Source organism: Bos indicus, chromosome 2 (genome assembly GCF_029378745.1).
Source record: "Bos indicus isolate NIAB-ARS_2022 breed Sahiwal x Tharparkar chromosome 2, NIAB-ARS_B.indTharparkar_mat_pri_1.0, whole genome shotgun sequence".
NCBI lineage: Eukaryota > Metazoa > Chordata > Mammalia > Artiodactyla > Bovidae > Bos > Bos indicus.
In genome coordinates this window covers 130,997,453-131,017,761 of record NC_091761.1, presented here as the reverse complement: position 1 = coordinate 131,017,761, position 20,309 = coordinate 130,997,453, and the positions used below count along the sequence as shown (strand labels likewise).

Genomic DNA, 20,309 nt, shown 5'->3' with positions numbered 1-20,309 from the left:
GAAGAAACTCATGCACCATCCATTATCATGATACACGGTATCCATGAGACATTCCATTTCTAGACTATCAGAGCAAGGCGGGGCCAGAGACCATGTCTTGCCCAAACTTGTCATTTCACAAATAAGGAAATAAGATGTTGGTGTTAACAGTGGATCCTGCCAAGAAGGGATTAGTGTGTGTGTACTTTAATTATAGGCGGGTCATAGCACACAGTGGGTTCAAAACAAGTGTTCACTGAGAGCTTCCCCAGGGGCTCAGTGGTAAAGAATCCTCCCACCAGCGCAGGAGTCAGGTTGGATCCCCGCTCTGGGAAGATCCCGCGTGCCACGGGGGCACTAAACCCGCATGGCACAACAATTGGCTGTGCTCTAGAGCCTGGGAACAGCAACTGATGAAGCCTGTGAGCCCGAGGGCCCGTGCTCTGCAACGTGAGAAACTACGCAGGGCAACTAGAACCTGCCCGCTGCAACTAGAGCGGCCCCTGCTTGCATAACTAGAGGAGAGCCTGCGCAGCAACAAAGACCCAGGACAGCTGGAAATAAATAACAAAATAAATTTTACCAACAAAGAAAGACGCTTTCCTGAATTTGAATAAATCTTCAGATTTGCTGGAGGAGAAAGCAAGCTGGAATCAGCTCTCGGTTGAGCAGGGCTTCCCAGGTGGCACAGTGGTAAAGAATCTGCCTGTCGACCAAGAGCTGCAGGTTCAGTCTCCAGGTCTGGAAGAGCCTCTGGAGGAGGAAATGACAACTCACCCCCAGTGTTCTTGCCTGGAAAATTCTATGGACAGATGAGCCTTGTGCGTTACAGTCCATGAGGCCGCAAACAGTCAGACAAAACTGAGCGACTGAGCACACACTGGGGTGAGCTACTTCACAAGGTAAGGACGTGGTGGGAAGAGAGGGAGCTCTGTGACCGACTCTGACCCCCTTCCTCCCAGTGAATGGTTGCCTGGTCTATGAACAGCTTCTGAAGCTAGTTAAGTGCAGGAGCACCAACACCGGTGCTTTGCAGGAATCATTTTTCTCAAAGTCCTACTCTGGCTCGTCTTGACATGCCATGACCAGCCCAGCTGTGGGGACTGGAGAAGGGCCATGCACTCTGGGGACCTTCACATACTGTCCCCAGGGATGCCATGCCCACCCTCTGGGGCTGCGGTTGTAATGATGGTTCCTACAGGCCTTTTTAGGAAAGCTGCTTTCTGCCACCTCCCTCCTGGGGGAGGTCAGGTGGCATTGGGACAAGCAGAGCACTGTGGTGCCAGCCATTGTTCTAAATGTTCTTAAATGGATGTTTCTGGTACACTCTCTGGGCGCAGAGGTCCATGACGCTTTAAGCAGGAGGAACAAGGGGGTGGGCTGGTTGCATCTTCTCTCCTTGGAGAAATAAGGAAGTTGGATAATTTGTGGTTCATTTTAGGGAGAAATAAGGAAGTTAATCTTTCTGAGTAAGGCATTTTTGGTGACCTGAAACAAAAATTTGGATGGAGGGAATTGTGAGGCTGTAATTGGAATTTTCAGGGATCTCCATGGGCCCAGGAAACAAGGCAACCTTACCACAGCCAGGCCCCTCTGGTGAGAGACATGGGAACTGGGAAGTTGGAGACTGAAGTTACCTGCCCAGTGCCTTAGGGTCCACGTCTCTCTTATCTCAGTTTCTCTCTGATCTCTCATCAACTGCTCCTTTCTCCCCTCGTTCAGTGGGCACACTCACCTCCTCAGATCCCATGGAAGTCCCAGGAGAACCCGAGCTTTCCTCTCTCATGGTCAACAGTTGCCCTCCCATTAGCGGTTCTGATTGATCATGGAGTCACGGGACAAGTCTAGGTATTGGCCAAATCTGAGCTGATCAGCTGTGTCCAGAGGGATATGTGAGTGTGAGTGTGTGCGTGTGTGTGTGTGTGAAAGCATGTGTTGGGATAGTGTATGTGGGTGTCCGTGTGTGTGTGTGAAGGGATGTGTTGGGCTAGTGTGTGTGTGTGTGTGTGTGTGAAGGGATGTGATTGTGTTAGTGTGTGTGTGAAGGGATGTTTTGTGATAGTGCGTGTGTATGTGTGTGAAGGGATATGGGTGTGTGTGTGTGTGTGAAGGGCTGTGTTGTGATTGTGTGTGTGTGTGTGAAGGGGTATGTTGAGATAGTGCATGTGTGTGTGTGAAGGGATGTGTTGTGTTAGTGTGTATGTGAAGGAGTGTATTGGGGTAGTGCGTGTGTGTGTGAAGGGCTGTGTTGTGATTATGTGTGTGAAGGAATGTGTGGGATTGTTTGTAAAGGGCTGTATTGTGATAGTGTGTGTTTATGTGTGTGTGAAGGGATGTGTGTGATTGTGTGTGTGTGTGAAGGGCTGTGTTGTGATTGTGTGTGTGAAGGAATGTGTGTGATTGTTTGTGAAGGGCTGTGTTGTGATTGTGTGTGTGTGTGATTGTGAAGGGCTGTGTTGTGATTGTGTGTGTGTGTGTGAAGGGATATGTGTGATTGTGTGTGTGTGTGAAGGGCTGTGTTGTGATTGTGTGTGTGTGTGTGTGAAGGGCTGTGTTGTGATTGTGTGTGTGTGTGTGTGTGTGAAGGGCTGTGTTGTGATTGTGTGTGTGTGTAAAGGGATGTGTGTGATTGTGTGTGTGTGAAGGGCTGTGTTGTGATAGTGTGTGATTCTGTGTGTGAGTGAAGGGCTGTGTTATGATAGTGTGTGTGTGTGTGTGTGTGTGTGTGTGTGTGTGAAGGGTTGTGTGTGATTGTTTGTGAAGGGCTGTGTTGTGACTGTGTGTGTGTATGTATGAAGGGATGTGTGTGATTGTGAAGGGCTGTGTTGTGATTGTGTGTGTGTGTGATTGTGAAGGGCTGTGTTGTGATTGCGTGTGTGTGTGTGAAGGGATGTGTGTGATTGTGTGTGAAGGGCTGTGTTGTGATTGTGTGTGTGTGTGTGAAGGTATGTGTGTGATTCTGTGTGTGAGTGAAGGGCTGTGTTGTGTGTGTGTGTGTGTGAAGGGATGTGTGTGATTCTGTGTGAAGGGCTGTGTTGTGATTCTGTGTGTGTGTGTATGAAGGGATGTGTGTGATTGTGTGTGAAGGGCTGTGTTGTGATTGTGTGTGTGTGTGTGTGAAGGTATGTGTGTGATTCTGTGTGTGAGTGAAGGGCTGTGTTGTGTGTGTGTGTGTGTGAAGGGCTGTGTTGTGATTGTGTGTGTGTGAGTGAACGGATGTGTGTGATTGTGTGTGTGTGTGTGTGTGAAGGGATGTGTGTCATTGTGTGTGTGTGTGTGTGTGTGTGTGAAGGGCTGTGTGTGATTGTTTGTGAAGGGCTGTGTTGTGACTGTGTGTGTGTATGTATGAAGGGATGTGTGTGATTGTGAAAGGCTGTGTTGTGATTGTGTGTGTGTGTGTGTGTGAAGGGCTGTGCTGTGAGTGTGTGTGTGTGTATGAAGGGCTGTGTGTGATTGTTTGTGAAGGGCTGTGTTGTGACTGTGTGTGTGTGTGTGAAGGGATGTGTTGTGATTGTGTGTGTGTGTGTGTGAAGGGCTGTGTTGTGATTGTGTGTGTGTGCATGAAGGGCTGTGTTGTGATTGTGTGTGTGTGTGTGCGTGAAGGGCTGTGTGTGATTGTGAAGGGATGTGTGTGGTTGTGCGTGTGTGTGTGTGTGAAGGGATATGTGTGATTGTGCATGTGTGTGTGTGTGAAGGGCTGTGTTGTGATTATGTGTGTGTGTGTGAGTGAAGGGATGTGTGTGATTGTGTGTGTGTGAAGGGCTGTGTTATGATAGTGTGTGTGTGTGTGTGTGTGTGAAAGGATATGTGTGATTGTGCATGTGTGTGTGTGTGAAGGGGTGTGTGTGATTGTGTGTGTGTGTGTGTGTGTGAAGGGCTGTGTGTGATTGTGTGTGTGTGTGTGTGTGAAGGGCTGTGTGTGATTGTGTGTGTGTGTGTGTGTGTGAAGGGATGTGATTGTGTGTGAAGGGCCGTGCCGTCACAGCTCCCTGGGGTGACAGGTGCCAGGGCGGGGCTTCGCCTGGGATGGCGGCGCTGCAGGCAGGCCTTCTCAGTAAGCGCGTCTTCTCTCCGGGAGAGCAGTGATGAGAGGCTGTCCTCTCAGTCTGAGAACCAAGGGGTGAAGGTGGTTTGCAACAGAAGAAAGTGGAATGGCAGCCTTTCATCGGCTGCGTGTCCAGACGCCCTCACAAGCCAGTCCTCAGTTCCTTATGCGCTGCCGTGCTGGCCCTGCGTGACCAAGCATCCACAGCTGATCGGACCAGGAGTGGACATGTGCCCAGGGGACCGATCCCGTTCTCTCCTGGGCACTGGCACTGCCACACCCCAATGGGGTTGCTAGAAGCCCTAGGGGATGGGGTCAGGTCCTGCTGCAAAGACTGGCAAGAATAGAGAGTGGGCTTACAAGAAGAGGAGAGTGAAGTGAGTACAGGGAGAAGAAACGAAGTCTAAAAATGGTCTGAAAGCCTAAAACCGGTGACTGATCAAATCCCTGCTTTCAGCCAGCCACTTTGGAAAACAGTATGGAGGTGTCTCAAAAAACTCAAAATAGAACGATTAGGTTGGTGAAAAAGTAATTGCGGTTTCGGACTGTGAATGTTAAATCATTGTAACTAGGCTCGAACACATCTTCGTTAATCAAAGTAGGAACCTTTACAATTAACACATTTTTGTCAATGAGAAATAAGTTTGCTTATTCCGATAGCATAAAAATCTGTGGTTCGGGACTTGAGGGGCTCTTGCACACCCTTTTCTGCCTCCTGCTGGTGGTGGAAGCATTTTCCCTGCAAAAAGTTGTCAAGATGCGTGAAGCAGTGGTAGTTGGGTGGCAAGAAGTCGGGTGAATATGGTGGATGAAGCATAACTTCGTAGCCCAATTTGTTCAACTGTGGAAGCTCTGGTTGTGCTATGTACAGTCAGGCGCTGTCATGGAGAAGAATTGGGCCCGTTCTGTTGGCCAGCGCTGGCTGCAAGAGTTGCCATTTTCGGGGCATCTCATTCATTTGCTGGACATACTTCTCAAATGTAATGGTTGTGCCAGGATTCAGAAAGCTGTAGTGGATCAGACGGGCAGCAGCCCATCAAACAGTGACCATGACCTTTCTTTGACTTTGGGAAGTGCTTTGGAGCTTCTTCTCAGTCCAACCACTGAGCTGGTCATTGCCGGTTGTCATATAAAATGCACTGTTCATTGCGTGTCACAATCCGATCCAGAAATGGTTTGTTTTTGCTGCATAGAATAAAAGAAGACAACACTTCAAAATGATGATTTTTTTGACTTGCAGTCAGCTCATGAGATACCCACTTATCAAGCTATTTCACTTTTCCAGTTTGCTTCAAATGCTGACTGACTGTAGAATGGTTGATGTTGAGTTCTTTGGCAACTTCTCGTGTAGTTGTAAGAGCATCAGCTTTGATGATCTTCTCAACTGGTCGTTGTCAACTTCTGATGGCTGGTCATTTCGCTTCTCATCTTCAAGGCTCTCATCTCCTTCGGACAACTTCTTGAGCCACCACTGCACCGTACGTTCCTTAGCAGTTCCTGGGCCATATGTGTTGTTGATGTTACAGTTTATCTCTGCTGCTTTACAGCCCATTTTGAATTCGAATAAGAAAATTGCTCAAATTTGCTTTTTGTCTAACATCATTTCCCTAGCCTAAAATAAACATAAAATGCACAGCAAGTATTAAGTCCTTAGCAAAAGACATAACGTAAGAAACACACACTAAAATGATGTAGAACATAACCACATTTATTTCAGAACATATTCCTATATAAAATAGCAAATTTCAACAATGCAAAACCACAATTATTTTTGCACCAACCTAATGCTTTATGGCTCAGAAGTAGAAGTAATGGCAGATTTTATTTTCTTGGGCTCCAAAATCACTACAGATGGTGACTACACCCATGAGATAAAAGACGCTTGCTCCTTGGAAGGAAAGCTGTGACAAACCTAGACAGCATATTAAAAAGGAGAGACATCACTTTGCAGGCAAAGGTCCATATAGTCAAAGCTCTGGTTTTTCCAGTAGTCATGTACGGGTGTGGGAGGTGGACCATCAAAAGACTGAGCACCAAAGAATTGATGCTTGCAAATTGTGGTGCTGGAGATTCTTGAGAATCCTTTGGACTCCAAGGAAATCAAACCAGCCAATCCTAAAGGAAATCAACCCTAAATAATCATTGGAAGGACTGATGCTGAAGCTGAAGCTCCAGTACTTTGGCCACCTGATGGGAAGAGCCAACTTATTAGGAAAGACCAGGATGCCAGGAAAGATTAAAGGCCACAGCAGAAGGGAGTGGCAGAGGATGGATGGTTAGATAGCATCACTGACTCAATGGACACGAACCTGAGCAAGCTCTGGGAGATAGTGGAGGACAGAGGATCCTGGTGTTCTATAGTCTATGAGGTCGTTAAGAGTCAAACACAACTTAGCGACCAAACAGCAACTACAACATGACTCAGAAATTCCACTCCTCGATGTATATCCGGAAAAAATAAAAAGAAAGAAAGAAAAGAAAACACTAATTCAAAAAGATAGTGTTCCAGTGGCTCAGAAGTAAAGAATCTGCTCGCAGTGCAGGAGACACAAGAGATGAAGGTTTGATCCCCTTGTCAGGAAGGTCCCTTGAAGAAGGGAGTGGAAACCCACCCCAGTATTCTTGCATGGTGAATTGCACAGATAGAAGAGCCTGGTGGGCTATACTCCATGGGGTCACAAAGAGTAGGATACGACTGAAGCAACTTAGCACGCATGTACACAGAAGAAGGGAAATTAAAATGGAGATAGTCCAGTTCAGACTTCAGAAACAGGAGAGTAGACCTTTGACCTTGCTTCTGAACTGTCTGGACACTGCCCAGACTCCATCCCTGCCTGCAAACACAGCTAGTCATGCAGCACTTTAGATAAGAAAGGGAGTGGGTCTCCGAATTCTTGAGCCCCTGGAGGCCTGGCCAATCACCCCAGGGTTTAAGGAAATCCTATGACTCACAGATGATACCACTTTAATGGCAGAAATTGAAGAAGAACTAAACAGCCTCTTGATGAAGGTGAAAGAGGAGAGTGAAAAAGCTGGCTTAACAAGGTGAAAAGGCAGCCTTCAGAATGGGGGGAAACAATAGCAAACAAAGCAACTGACAAAGAACTAATCTCTAAAACATACAAGCAACTCACGCAGCTCAATACCAGAAAAACGAACAACCCAATCAAAAAGTGGGCCAAAGAACTAAACAGACATTTCTCTAAAGGAGACATATAGATGGCTAACAAACACATGAAAAGATGCTCAACATCACTCATTATTAGAGAAATGTAAATCAAAACCACAATACGGTATCATCTCACACCAGTCAGAATGGCTACCATCAAAAAGTCTACAAACAAAAAATGCTGGAGAGGGTGTGGAAAAAAGGGAACCCTCTTATGCTGTCGGTGGGAATGCAAACTGGTACAGCCACTATGGAGAACAGTGTGGAGATTCCTTAAAAAACTAGAAATAGAACTGCCATACGACTCAGCAATCACTGCTGGGCATACACACCAAGGAAACCAGAGCTGAAAGAGACACGTGTACCCCAGTGTTGACTGCAGCACTGTTTACAACAGCCAGGACGTGGAAGCAAACCAGATGTGCATCGATGGATAAGGAAGTGGTGGTACATATAACAATGGAACAGCACTCAGCTAAAAAAGAGCGCATTTGAGTCAGTTCAAATGAGGTGATGAAACTGGAGCCTCTTGTGAAGGAAGCCTCCAGAGTGAAGCAAGTCAGAAAGAGAAACGCCAATACAGTATGTTAATGCATGTATATAGAATCTAGAAAGACGGTAACAACAATCCTATATGCAAGACAGCAAAAGAGACAGAGCCGAAGAACAGACTTGTGGACTATGTGGGAGAAGGTGAGGGTGGGATGATACGAGAGAAGAGCATTGAGACATGTATTTTTTCAGTGTACATGACATGTACAAGTTGCCGTATGTAAAATAGATGATCAGTGCAAGTTTGACGCGTGAAGCAGGGCACTCAAAGTCGGTGCTCTGGGACAACCCAGAGGGATGGGATGGGGAGAGAGGTGGGAGGGGGTTCAGGATGGGGGACACATGTGCACCTGTGGCTGATTTGCATCTATGTGGTGGCAAAAACCACCACAATATTGTGAAGTAATTATCTTCCAATTAAAATAAATTAATTAATTTTAAATAAGGGAAAGCTGGCTTAAAAATCAACATTCAAAAAACAAAGATCATGACATCCAGTCCCACCACTTCGTGGCAAATAAATGGGAAAAAAGCAGAAACAGGGTTGGATTTCATTTTCTTGGGCTCCAAAATCACTGCAAACGGTGACTGCAGCCATAAAATTAAAAGTTGCTTGCTCCTTGAAAGAAAAGCTATGACAAACCTAGACAGTGTATTAAAAAGCAGAGACATTATTTTGCTGATAAAGGTCCATATAGTCAAAGTTATGATTTTTCCAGTAGTCATGTATGGATGTGAGAGTTGGACCATAAAGAAAGCTGAGCGCCAAAGAATTGATGCTTTCGAACTGCGCCACTGGAGAAGACTCTTGAGAGTCCCTTGGACTGCATGGAGATCCGACCAGTCCATCCTAAAGGAAATCAGTCCTGAATATTCACTGGAATGACTGGTGCTGAAGCTCCAATACTTTGGCCACCTGAAGGGAAGAGTTGACTAATTGAAAAAGACCCTGATGCTGGGAAAGATTGAGGGCAGGAGGAGAAGGGGGCGACTGAAGATGACGTGGTTGGATGGCATCACTGACTCAGTGGACATGGAGATAGTGAAGGCCAGGGAAGCCTGGTGTGCTGCAGTTCAAAGAGCCTCAAAGAATCCGACACAACTTAGCGACTGAACAACAACAACAAATCTCACAAGATGAAACAAACAGCCTTGTAAAAGTGTTGAAGAAAAACCAGAGCTGCATTTTTGCACAAACTGATGATGATATCAGTTTGCAGTCTGGGGTCTTAAGTGGGAACCCCCAAAACTGCAATTTGAAGTCTCACCTGTGGAATGAATGGACTGCCTGGGACCTTCCCAACGGGGACTCCACATGGCTGCGACTCGGGACTTCCCATCATTCTGTTTAGTTCTGGATGTTGGTCGACCCAATTTGGTGATGTATGTGCTGTTCCTCTTCTCTATTGTTTCTATTTCCATTTTCTTTTAATGACTGCATATTGAAATTAAGTTAAACAATCCTTTATTAAATATTAAAGTTGTCTATCTGTGTCTAACAAGTGGTTTCTTTTGTATACAAATCCTTCTAACCGAAATGAAAGTGAAACTTTCAGCAAAACAGATACAAACACCTAATGTTTATAGCAGCATTGTTTACAACAGAGCAACCTAAGTGTCCATCAGCAGATGACTGGATAAAGATGTGGTGTGTATATACAATGGAATACCACTCGACTATAAAAAAATAATGATATTTTACCATTGCAACAACATGGACGGACTTGGAGGGTCTTGAGCTTAGTGAAACAAGTCAGACAGAGAAAGAAAAATACTGTTTAATATCCCTTATATGTAGAATCTAAAAAATAAAACAAATTAGTGAATATAACAAAAGAGAAACTGACTCACCGATATAGAGAAGAAACTAGTGGTTCCCAGAGGGGAGAGGGAAGCAGGAAGGAGCAAGAAAGGGGGAGTGAATTAAAAGGTGCGAACAACTATATATAAAGCACAAAGATATACTGTGCAGCACAAGGACTACAACCAATATTTGACACTAACTATAAATGCAGTAAAACCCTTAACAATTGTGACTCGCTTTATTATACATCTGAGACTTATATTGTGCAGCAGCTCTATTTCAGTAGGAATACAAAGGCTTTTGAACATCTTCCCTGAGGGGGGGAAAAAAAAAATCCTCTGCTTCCAGTCGCTTCTGGAACACCTTCCTGCCCTTGGCTGTCATGGACAATCTTCCCTTTAATAAATGCCTCTTTTCTGTTCATCCAGCAGGAGTGGTTTTCTATTACTGGCAAGTAGAACACTCATTAATACATGTACAATAAAATAATAATTATACTTATTGAATGTTTATTGTGTGCCACTCTCCCCAGGGGTTTATATGGATTTTAAACCCCTCAACAGCTCTGTGGGGGGTGTGCATTATTATTCCCATTTCACAGTCAAAGAAACTGAGGCACAGATAGGTTCACTTGCTCAAGGTTGAACACAGCTAGTGGAGCAAGATTTTTTTTTTAATCAGTTGATATTTATTTTTACATTATTTTGAGAATCTATACCTGGGAACACTTAAAAAATTTTTTATTGGCATACAGTTGATTTACAATGCTGTGTTAGTTTCAGTACAGCAAGGTGAGTCAGGTGTACACATATCCACTCTTTTTCCTTTAGATTATTTCCCCACATAGGCCATTATAATGTATTAAGTAGAGCTCCCTATTCTACACAGTAGGTAATTATTAGCTATCTATTTTATATATTGGGTTAGCCAGAAGGTTCGTTTGGATTTCTCCATAACATCTAATGGAAAACCCAAATGCACGTTTTGGCCAAGCCGATATAAAGTACTGTGTATATGTCAATCCCAATCTCCCAATTTATCCCTTCCTCCACCTTACCTCCTGGTAATCATAAGTCTGTTTTATTTTTTTTTAATTAACTAATTTATTTTAATTGGAGGTTAATTACTTTAATATTGTAGTGGGTTTTGCCATACATTGACATGAATCGGCCTGGAGCAAGATTTCGTTTTGGCGGCTGTTGGTCTCCATCGCTTCGTGGGTTTTCTCTAGCTGCAGTGAGTGTGGGTTGCTCTCTTGCGGTGTGCAGGCCTCTCACCACGGTGGCTCCTCTGGGTGTGCAGCAGGGGCTCTGGGACACGGGCTTCAGTAGTTGTGGCTCCCAGGCTTTAGAGCACAGGCTCAACAGTTGTGAGGCAGGGTTTTCGTTGCTCCCAGATCAAGGATCAAGCCCGTGTCTCCTGCCTTGGCAGATGGTCTTTACCACGGAGCCACCAGGGAAGCCCGTGGAGCAGGCTTCAGAGTCTGGGCTGCTGTCCATTATGACAGTTTTCAGTTGAGACCGCTGGGAGCTGGGGGCTTATCTGGGGGCCTTCTGAGCACACCCCTCCCAATCGTATGCTCACTCCAGCCCTGCATCCACACAGAAAACTCAAGCAGGAGGAGCTGGCATCTGAGGTGGAGGGATTGCACTCTGACCCCTTGCCCTGTCCACCCCCACCCCCAGAAGTAGAGGGAAAGTCCAGACTCCCCGGGTTTCCATGACACTGCACTTCGGGGCGGGTAAACATTAAACCCACTGGTCTTCCTTCCTCCGAGTGCTCAGAGACCTCTGCAACCTTGGAAGAGGTTGGAAAGGGGACGAGACTGTTGGGAAGGTGCAGCATGTGGTCACTCCCCTTCCAGAATCACTTTTGGGACACTTCCTTCATGACCAGCCACGCATCCTGTCTCCACTCGGAGACTGTGAGCCACCACGGCTAGGGGCCTGGGCTGGGAACTGCACACTGGCCACCTGCTCCTGACTTGACCGCCAAGCCGCTGATTTTCTGTCTGTAAAATGGGGCTCATAATAACCCCACCCAGAGGAGAAAATAGGATAATACATTCAGAGGGCTGCAAACCCTGGATGGGATTGTAAAAATGTGTATGTATTAAGCCAGAGAAACAGAGTCTTTGGGTTTTTCTCCATAAGGGAGAGAAGCCACGTCCTGAATACATCACTGAAATTGAAGTCGCTCAGTCGTGTCCAACCCTGTGCGACCCCATGGACTGTAGCCCACCAGGCTCCTCCGTCCATGGGATTCTCCAGGCAAGAATACTGGAGTGGTTGCCATTTCCTTCCCCAGGGGATCTTCCTGACCCAGGGATCGAACCCAGGTCTCCCGCATTGGAGGCGGATGCTTTGAGACACTGGGGAAAATCTTACCTGAAGGTAGGCTGTTTCATACATCTCCTGTGATCCCCTTCTTTGAGTTTTTGTTTTATTTTGTCTTGCTTTAAAAAAAAATGGTTTATTGATTCTATTTATTTTTGGCTGCACGGGGTCTTTGTTGCTGCCCACGGGCTTTCTCCAGCGTAGAGAGTGGAGGCTGCTCTTCCTGTGGCTCACAGCTTTCTCACTGCAGCGGCTTCTCTTATTGTGGAGTACGGGTTTGGCTGCTCTGCGGCAGGTGGGATCTTCCCAGACCAGGGATCAAACCATGACTCCTGCCTTGGCAGGTGGATTCTTAACCACTGGACCACCAAGGAAGTCCTGTTTTGCTTTTAAGTTGGGGAAAATAGTTTCCTGGTGGCCGAGTGGTTAGGATTCTGGGCTTTCACTGCCAGGGCCCAGTATATTTCTTATTTGGTACAAATTTGGCCCAGGTTCGACCCCTGGTCAGGGAGCTGAGACCCCCACATGCCTCAACTAAAGATCCTGTATGCCAACACTAACATCTGGAGAAGTCAACCAAAACAAATAATTTTTTAAAAAATAAGTAAATTGTGAAAGAGAAATACCAAAGTGTTAAATGGATTCGCTCTGTGTGATAAAACTACAGGGTATTTTAATTTACTTTTTCTTTTTTGGATTCAGAGTTTCTACTGTGAACCGAGATGATTTATATCTTTAAAAACATACCTTACTGTATCCATATAAAATATTTTTATTATTATTTATTCCAAAGTGCCAAGTATAGAGCCCATAAATGCAAGTGTGTGAGTACTCGCCTAAGTCCTAGAGCCACATGGGGGAGACATTTGTGACTTACCTCCCCGTCACCCACCCCCTCCTGGCCTTTCCGAGCAGGGTGGGTAGGCTGGGACCTTATCCTGTCTCTACGGGTGGGCCTGGATTAGCTTAAAACTGTGGAAAATTCTGAAAGAGATGGGAATACCAGACCACCTGATCTGCCTCTTGAGAAATTTGTATGCAGGTCAGGAAGCAACAGTTAGAACTGGACATGGAACAACAGACTGGTTCCAAATAGGAAAAGGAGTTCGTCAAGGCTGTATATTGTCACCCTGCTTATTTAACTTCTATGCAGAGTACATCATGAGAAACGCTGGGCTGGAAGAAACACAAGCTGGAATCAAGATTGCCGGGAGAAATATCAATCATCTTAGATATGCAGATGACACCATCCTTATGGCAGAAAGTGAAGAGGAACTAAAAAGCCTCTTGATGAAAGTGAAAGAGGAGAGTGAAAAAGTTGGCTTAAAGCTCAACATTCAGAAAACTAAAATCATGGTATCCGGTCCCACCACTTCATGGGAAATAGATGGGGAACCAGTGGAAACAGTGTCAGACTTTATTTTCCTGGGCTCCAAAATCACTACAGATGGTGACTACAGCCATGAAATTAAAAGACGCTTACTCCTTGGAAGAAAAGTTATGACCAACCTAGATAGCATATTCAAAAGCAGAGACATTACTTTGCCAACAAAGGTTCGTCTAGTCAAGGCTATGGTTTTTCCAGTGATCATGTATGGATGTGAGAGTTGGACTGTGAAGAAAGCTGAGTGCTGAAGAATTGATGGTTTTGAACTGTGGTGTTGGAGAAGACTCTTGAGAGTCCCTTGGACTGCAAGGAGATCCAACCAGTCCATTCTGAAGGAGATCAGCCCTGGGATTTCTTTGGAAGGACTGATGCTAAAGCTGAAACTCCAGTACTTTGGCCACCTCATGCGAAGAGTTGACTCATTGGAAAAGACTCTGATGCTGGGAAGGACTGGGGGCAAGAGGAGAAGGGGACGACAGAGGATGAGATGGCTGGATGGCATCACTGACCCGATGGACGTGAGTCTGAGTGAATTCCGGGAGTTGGTGATGGACAGGGAGGCCTGGCATGCTGCGATTCACGGGGTCGCAAAGAGTCGGACATGACTGAGTGACTGATCTGATCTGATCTGGGGTGGTTGGTTTAGGGAGCTCATGAAGGAGGCTTGCCTTTTCATACTATACAAGGGGCTCTCCGTGCAAAAATACTGCAGTGTGTTGCCATTTCCTTCTCCAGTAGACCTCATCTTGTCAGAACTCTTCCCCGTGACCTGTCCATCTTGGGTGGCCCAGCACCGTGTGGCTCATCACTGCACTGAGTTACGAAAGTCCCTTTGCCACGACAAGGAGAAGCGGGTGGCAGAGGATGAGATGGTTAGATTCATCACCAGCTCAAGGGACATGAAATCGGGCAAACCCTGGGAGATAGTGGAGGACAGAGGAGCCTGGTGAGCTCTGTCCATGGGGTTGCAAAAGAGTCAGACACGATTTAGGGACTGAACAACAGTGGAGGTTTGGTCCATGAGACAATTCCAAGACTTGTGTGTGTTTGGGGAAACAGATTTCCATGTTTTTGATGATATATTGCAGGTGATCATCTGGGAACCTTCCCCTGGATGCAAACGGCGCCAAAAGGAGCTGGGAAATGAAAAGAGAGAGAAATCAGGTCCTAGGACATCACCGAGCCACCAAGGATAAAAGCCTCTCCCACGTGTAGACTTGCCTGTTTCATGAGCCAATAAATTTCCTTTAGTTTCAAAACTGGTTTGAGGACTTCCCTGGCAGTCCAGTGGTTAAGAATCCGCCTGCCAGTGCAGAGGACAGGGGTTTGATCCCTGGTCCAGAAAGATTCCACGTGCCGCGGGGCAACTAAGCCAGTGTGCCACAACTACTGAAGCCCACATGCCCTCGAGTCTGTGCTCTTCAACAAAAGGAGCCACTACAAGGAGAAGTTGTATCTCAACTAGATACATCGCAACTATAAAGTATTGCAACCATGCATCGCAACTCGAGAGTAGCCCCTGCTAGACACAACTAGAAGAGAAGCCTGGGAGCAGTCAAAAATAAGTAATAAATAAATTTAAAAAATTTTTTTAAAGTTCGACAAATTAGATTTTGTTATTTGTGTGTGTGTGTGTGCTAAGTTGCTACAGTCGTGTCTGACTCTGTGCAACCCTATGAACTGTAGCCCGCCAGGCTTCTCTGTCCATGGGATTCTCCAGGCAAGAATACTAGAGTGGGTTGCCCTGCCCTCCTCCAGGGGAACCTTCCTGACCCAGGGATTGAACCCATGTCTCTTATGTCTCCTGCACTGACAGGCAGGTTCTTTACCACTAGCACCACTTGGGAAGCCCAGATATTTTTATTTACAACTTAACTGATGAGCAAACGGGGACCTGAGGTAGGATGCTGCAAATCACAGATACTCCAGTGCAGAACTTGCGGGGCAGAGGAGGGCAATACAGCACAGGTGGAACAGGGATTTTTGGCTGGGAAGTTGGTTATTCTAAAATAGCTGGTGGTGAAGGAGTCAGTGTGGTCGGAGTCTGCTGAATCTTGGAATTCAAACCAGGGGCCTCCACGGCTGCTCTTTTATGAAACTCGTGGGAAAATCTCAGGATTTTGGAGGCTGCTCATTTCTTGCAGTCATTAATAAATTCCTACAAGAAAGAGACGTGCGTGACTCCTTTGAAATTGGACAGGTTGAAAGGAGAGAAAGAAAAACTAGGCAATTTAGACCTGAGGCCTGTGGTCCAAGTTGACAGTAAGCCCAGGATTCCAGCCAAAAAGTGGAATTCTCCACGCTCAGCTATATTTAGTGTAAGCACAGGCCAGCAGGCGGGGGACTTAGCAGGAGATAAAACTGAAGACTCCTCAGGTCCCTCCTAAGCACATTCCATGAAGCAATCTTTGTCTGAGATGATTTTGGGGGGGACTATGCCACATGACTTGCAGAGTCTTAGTTCCCCGACCTGACATTGAACCCAGGCCCTGGTTGAAAGCACCAAGTCCTAACCACTGGCCCACCAGGGAATGTATGGATGTGAGAGTTGGACTATAATGAAAGCTGAGTGCCAAAGAATTAATGCTTTTGAATTGTGGTGTTAGATAAGACTCTTGCGAGTCCTTTGGACTGCAAGGAGATCCAACCAGTCCATCCTAAAGGAAATCAGTCCTGAATATTCATTGGAAGGACTGATGCTGAAGCTGAAGCTCCAACACTTTGGCTACCTGATGCGAGGAGCCAACTCATTAGAAAAGACCCTGATGCGGGGAAAGATTGAAGGCAGGAGGAGACGGGGACGACAGAGGATGAGATGGTTGGATGGCATCACCGACTCAATGGACATGAGTTTGAGCAAGCTCCGGGAGATGGTGAAGGACAGGAAAGCCTGGTGTGCTGCAGTCCATGGAGTGCCAAAGAGTCAGACATGACTGAGCAGCTGAACAACAACAAATGCATGGAGACTTTGCCACATTTTTGCGTTTACAAGTGTCCTGTGGCTGTTCGTCTCCTGACAACTGGCCTTGGGCTCAGTGCAGCCTCCTATCCTCCCTTTAATGGATGGCTTCTTCCTTTTCATGTCATAGCCAGTTTAGAGAGATATTTCTAGTTTGCCTCATGTCCACAGTTTGCAGGGGCTTCCCTGATAGCACAGTTGGTAAAGAATCTGCCTGCAATGCAGGAAACCTGGGTTCGATTCTTGGGTTGGGAAGATCCCCTGGAGAAGGAAATGGCAACCCACTCCAGTATTCTTACCTGGAGAATTCCATAGATGGAGAAGCCTGGCAGACTACAGTCCACAGAGTTGCAAGAGTCGAACACGACTGAGTGACTAAACCACCACCTCCACCTGACTACTGGAAAAAATCATAGCTAGATGGACCTTTGTTGGAAAAGTATTGTCTTTGCTTTTTTAATACACTGTCTAGGTTTGTCATGGGCTTCCCCCATAACTCAGTTGAATATGCCTGCAATCCAGGAGACCCAGGTTCGATTCCCAGGTCGGGACAATCCCCTGGAGAAGGAAATGTCAACCCACTCCAATATTCTTGCCTGGAGAATCCCATGGACAGAGGAGCTTGGCAGGCTACAGTCCATGGGGTTGCAAAGAGTCGGACACGACTTAGCGACTAAAGACAGAGAGAGAGGTTTGTCATAGTTTTTGTTCCAAGGAGCAAGTGTCTTTTAATTTCATGGCTGCAGTCACCATCTGCAGTGAGTTTGGACCCCCCAAAAATCAAGTCTCTCGCTGTTTCCATTGTTACCCATCTATTTGCCATGAAGTGATGGGACCAGATGCCATGCTCTTCATTTTTTGAATGTTGAGTTTTAAGTCAGCTTTTTCACTCTTCTCTTTCATCAAGAGGCTCTTTAGTTCCTCTTCACTTTCTGCCATAAGGTGGTGTCATCTGCATATCTGAGGTGATTGATATTTCTCCCGGCAATCTTGATTCCAGCTGAGCTTCATTCAGCTTGGCATTTCACATGATGTACTCTGCATATAAGTTAAACAAGCAGAGTGACAATATACAGCCTTGAGTACTCCTTTCCTAGTTTGGAACCAGTCCATTGTTCCATGTCCAGTTCTAACTGTTGCTTCTTGACCAGCATACAGGTATCAGAGGAGGCGGGTGAGACGATCTTGTATTCCTAAGTCTTGAAGAATTTTCCACAGTTTGTTGTGGTCTACATAGTCAAAGGCTTTAGCATAGTCAATGAAGCAGAAGTAGATGTTTTTCTGGAATTCTCTAGCTTTTTCTATGGTTCAACGGATGTTGGCAATTTGGTCTCCGGTTCCTCTGCCTTTTCTAAATCCATCTTGTACATCTGGAAGTTCTCGGTTCACATACTGCTGAAGCCTAGCTTGAAGGATTTTGAGCATGACTTTGCTAGCATATGAGATGAGTGCGATTGTGTGGTAGTCTGAACATTCTTTGGCATTGCCCTTCTTTAGGATTGGAATGAAAACTGATCTTTTCCAGTCCTGTGGCCACTGCTGAGTTTTCCAAATATCCTGGCATATTGAGTGTAGTACTTTAACAGCATCATCTTTTAGGATTTGAAATAGCTCAGCTGGAATTCCATCATCTCCACTAATTTTGTTTATAGTGATGTTTCCTAAGGCCCACTTGACTTTGCACTCCAGGATGTCTGGCTCTAGGTGAGTGATCACACCATCGTGGTTATCTGGGTCATTAAGATTTTTTTGGATAGTTCTGTGTATTCTAGCCACCTCTTCTTAATATCTTCTGCTTCTGTTAGGTCCATACCATTTCTGTACTTTATTGTGCCCATCTTTATGTGAAATGTTCCCTTGGTATTTTCAATTTTCTTGAAGAGATCCCTAGTCTTTTCCATTCTATTGTTTTACTCTATTTGTTTGCATTGTTCACTTAGGAAGGCTTTGTTACCTCTCCTTGCTATTCTTTGGAACGCTGCATTCAGATGGGTATATCTTTCCTTTTCTCCTTTGCCTTTAGCTTCTCTTCTTTTTTCAGCTATTTGTAAGGCCTCCTCAGACAGTCATTTTGCCTTTTTGCATTTCTTTTTCTTGGGGATGATTTTGTAGGCTTAGTAGGTGTCTGATCTATTTGCTATAAGAGCCATAAGCCTTTCAGAACATTGCTAAAGAAATCCCCAAGCTGCCAAATATCAGCTTGCCATCGTCCAAGCCCTAAAGTATTCTTGGGCCCTCAAGTTTGCATCTAACAGGAAGTGGGAGGCAAAAATGATACAGCCCCCGGGGGAGCATCTCCAAGGCCCATCTCAGATGTGTCCATTGAAGACAGGGAGAGGGATGGACAGCCAGGAGCATGGATGAATCTTCAGGAAGACTTTATCAGAGGGGATCCAAGTCCTGGTGGGGGGAGCGGGGGAGGAGATCTCTCCGCCACCCTGGGTACAAGCTCTCTTCCTACTTATTTGGGATGCCTTCCTTCCTGTCTCCATTCTGGAAATGCCATGGGACTGCTATGGCTGGGCCTGCCTGAATCCGCTCTGATCTCTGGAATCCAGCCCCCAGCAGACAGCCTTGACCCTTCCTTTTGGCCTGCAGCCTTTTCCAGGGCTGAGAATAGGAAGCCACACTCTCTGTCTTGGAACTTGGAGCCTGCTCACAAGTCCCTTTAGAAATATAGGAGAAAATAGAGACATTGTTCCTCAGACAATGGGGTTTTCTCACAGGGCGGGCGCCCCAGGGTTTTGTGAGGAAGGCTTCCTTTAAGTACAGCGGGGGCTGGGGGACACTCTCTGGTCATTTCTTAGGGTACTGGGCACAGGGCTGACTGCCGGGGGGTGCGGGAGGGGGCTGGGACTGCAGATGAGCTGGAAGCTTGGATTAGCACTGCCTGGGAGACCCGGCCTGAGACGGAGAAGAGGAGGGCTGAGCCAGGATGAGGCTCAAGGTGGCATGGAGCAGGCGGCGGGCGGAACTGGGGAGGGGGGAAGTCTGGGACTAGGGCTGAAGCTAGAGCTGGTCCTGGGAAGGACTGTCGAGCACTGCTCAAAAGCTCAGGTAGGGGCTTCCTTGGTGGCTCAGTGGTAAAGAATCTGCCTGCCTGCCAATACTGGAGATTCGGGATCGATCCTGAATGGGCAAGATCCCACACGCTGCAGAGCAACTAAGCCCACGAGCCACAGCTATCAAGCCGGGGCTCTGGAACTCAGGAACTGCAACGGGAGAAGCCAGCGCAGAGAAAAGACCGCACAATGCAACTAAGACAAGGCCCCACTTGCCGCAACTAGAGAAAAGTTTGCTCAGCAACAAGAGCCCCAGCAAGCCAAGAATAAACACTTACATAAAATTATTGTTTTAAAAAATCAGCAATTGCAGCAGCAAATGATTAAAAAAAAAAAAAAAACCCAAAACAAAAAAGCTCAGGCCTTGCCTATATCTGAAATTGTAAAGAATCTGCCTGCCATGCAGGAGACCCGGGTTCGATCCCTGGGTAGGGAAGGTCCTCTGGAGAAGGGCGTGGCAATCCATTCCAGTGTTCTTGCCTGGAGAATTCTACGGACAGAGGAGCCTGGCGGGCTACCATCCACGGGGTCGCAAAGAGTCAGGCATGACTGAGCGACTAACACTGCTACTCCCCACAGGTAGCCTGATCCCCCTGGTGGGCTGGGTGGCCTCAGGAATGCTTTCTCTTGGCTTCCATCTTCTCTATCAAGTGGCCTTGGGCTCAGAGCATGCCCCTGCCCTCGGTTTAAGGGTTGGCTTCTTCCTTGATGTGTCTCAGCAGGGACAGAGTGTGTGTGCGTGCTAAGTCGCTTCAGTTGTCTCTGAGTCTTTGTGACCGTGTGGACTGTAGCCTGCCAGGCTCCTCTGTGCATGGGGATTCTCTGGGCAAGAATAGTGCAGTGGGTCGCCATGCTCTTCTTCAGGGGATCTTCCCGACCCAGGAATGGAACCTTCGTCTCTTATGTCTCCTGCATCAGCAGGCGGGGTTTTTTTTTTTTTTTTTTTTTAACCACTAGCACCACCTGGGAAGCCCAGCAGACAGAGAGAGATATTGCTAGTTGGCCTCTTGTCCACA

The 20,309-nt window shown here is 46.5% G+C and overlaps 1 protein-coding gene across 1 annotated transcript in view; it reads left to right on the top strand.

The window, feature by feature from the left end:
- The first annotated feature begins 862 nt into the window (after positions 1-862).
- ALPL (alkaline phosphatase, biomineralization associated) overlaps positions 863-20,309 on the top strand; it is an 86,489-nt gene continuing 67,042 nt past the window's right edge. Inside the window, exon 1 of the mRNA XM_070777315.1 lies at positions 863-881. The gene's annotated coding sequence lies outside the window, so the exon portion shown is untranslated. The remainder of the gene's footprint in view (positions 882-20,309) is intronic.